The sequence below is a fragment of the Eubalaena glacialis genome, chromosome 9 (assembly GCF_028564815.1).
Source record: "Eubalaena glacialis isolate mEubGla1 chromosome 9, mEubGla1.1.hap2.+ XY, whole genome shotgun sequence".
In the NCBI taxonomy this organism is placed as follows: Eukaryota; Metazoa; Chordata; class Mammalia; order Artiodactyla; family Balaenidae; genus Eubalaena; species Eubalaena glacialis.
Window position 1 is genome coordinate 89,934,535 of NC_083724.1, and position 2,320 is coordinate 89,936,854.

The window sequence follows — 2,320 nt, forward strand, 5'->3', positions numbered from 1 at the left end:
ACCCAAATCCTCTTGTAGTGACGAGTGAGAGGGCCAGGATTTCTAGCCTTTTAACCCGTGCGAAGTAGGAGTCTCTTGGGCCTCCTCCAGGATGCCCACTCAGAAGACACAAGTCTCCAGAAACACAGATGTTTGGGTGTTTTGAAGTCAGCCCACCTGTGCTGTGCAAATGACAGCTGAGCTGGGACTCAGAGGGTGCATGAGAGTTTGTCAAAATAATAGAGGAGGGAAGAGTATTCCAGGTAGAACATTCGCTGGGTTCAGAGAACGGAAAGTTCAGTAAATTGTGTAGGGGTGAAGTAAGGGATTGGAATGGGAAGGAAGGGGGCAGGGCACAACCCTTAAAAGAATGACATAACCATTGAGGACACGACAAAAAACGGTTAGAACCAACTAAGTCCAAGATGGCGGAAGATTTGACTTCCAGTGGACCTTGAGGCTCATTATACGCTCATTTTAATACATTAGCATAAACTAAGTGACACACCCACCAGTGCCTGTCATGTTCCTAGGCTGTCCATCAAAGATCAAAAAGTGGGCAGTGGCCCAATTCCTAGAAATCTCCGCCCCTTCCCCAAAATAGTTGGAATAATCTTCCCCCTCATTAGCCTATGAAATTAACCAGCCCATAAAAATTAACCATGCCATATTTTGAGGCCTCTCGCTTTCTGAGATGGCCCACACTTTGTGGAGTGTGTTTCTTTCAAAGCCTCTCACCTTCTTTTTCTTTTTTCTTTTTTGGCTGCACCGCAAGGCTTGTGGGATTTTATTTCCCCAACAGGGATCAAACACAGGCCCTCAGCAGTGAGAGCACAGAGTCTTAACCTCTGGACCGCCAGGGAATTCCCAGCCTCCTGCCTTCTGAGATGGCCCACACTCTGTCTGTGGAGTGTGTTTCTCTCTAAATAAATCCACTTCTTACCTATCACTCTGTCTCTCACTGAATTCTTGCTGTGACGAGACATCAAGAACCTCAAATTCACTGGGAAGAGGATGAGGTTGGGGAGGGATGCAGCAGCTAAGATCATCGTAGCCTTAAAAACAACATTGAGGAGTTTGGATTTTATCATAAAAAGCATTGAACAATTTTTGGCTGGAGAGTGACATGACGTGTGTGTTGTAGAGAGATGACATTGCAGTGGATCAGAATGGCTTAGAAAAGGCGGGGAGAACCTGTAGGCTGTTAACTTCATCTTGGCAAGAGGTGTTGGTGGTCTGAAGCAGCCATGGGAATGGAGAGAGGTAGATGAGCCTAAATACTTTGGGGAACTAGGATATATAGGACTTGGTGATTGGTTGTATGTAGGGAGCAAAGGAGGGAGAGATCAAAGACAAATTCTGAATTCTCTGGTTTGGGCAGCTGTGGGTTTCCTCATTCACAGAAGAAACATGAGAGGAGTGGAGAAGGTTTGGGAGGGTGATGTGTGTGGAAAATGAGTTCACTTTAGGACATATTGAGCTTGAGGTACATCTGATGAAAGGAACAACTTGAGAAGGCATTTCATTGTGGAATTTGGGATGTAAGGTAGGAACATAGCAGTGCTAATTTGCAACTTTTTTCAAAGCTTCTTTTGTGTCCCCTAGTTCACTTACCCTTTTTCTTTATTGAGATAAAATTGACATATAACATTATGTTAGATGTACAATGTAATGATCCGATGTTTGTATGTATTACAAAATGATCATCACAGTGTCTGGTTAATATCCATCACCATACATACTTAACAATTTCTTTCCTGTGATGAGAACTTTTAAAATATTAGCAACTTTCAAATATAAAAGTATGGAATGCTTCAGGAATTTACATGTTATCCTTCTGCAGGGGCCATGCTAATCTTCTCTGTATCATTCCAATTTTAGTCTATGTGCTGCTGAAGCAAGCACTGGTTCATTTATCTTGATGATGAACATGTGATTAGAAAACTATTTTCTCTAGGAAGTTCTTGGGACAGGCACAGTAACAATTTCTTGCTCTTTGGTTCTCTATTCCTGTTTTCTTTTCTGAATCTTACCCATACTAAGTGTGAATGCCTTAGAATAGTAACAAAAGCTAGTAACATAGACCTGATCACTTTTCAGGAAATTGATGCAGTTGAACTAAATGGCCACGTCTGAATGAGAAAGGAGAGGATGACAGACTAGAATTCCTAAGCTAAATGTTCCTCTCAGCCTCTAGACCATTCTTCTCTCCCAGTTTCCCCTTTTTGATCTCCCTTTTGTGTTACTTCCCTGCCTCACACTGGCTTTCTTTTTCATCCTCATAATTTTCCTCTAGTACCCTATTGTTGTAAAAGGATAATAGTTTCCTGATTGCTGCACT

At 42.3% G+C, this 2,320-nt stretch overlaps 1 non-coding gene across 1 annotated transcript; it reads right to left on the reverse strand.

Moving 5' to 3' along the window:
- Positions 1–1,777: 1,777 nt before the first annotated feature.
- On the reverse strand, positions 1,778–1,884 carry LOC133098493 (U6 spliceosomal RNA). The gene has a single exon (XR_009702192.1). It is a non-coding gene; the product is annotated as a U6 spliceosomal RNA (small nuclear RNA).
- Positions 1,885–2,320: the final 436 nt, after the last annotated feature.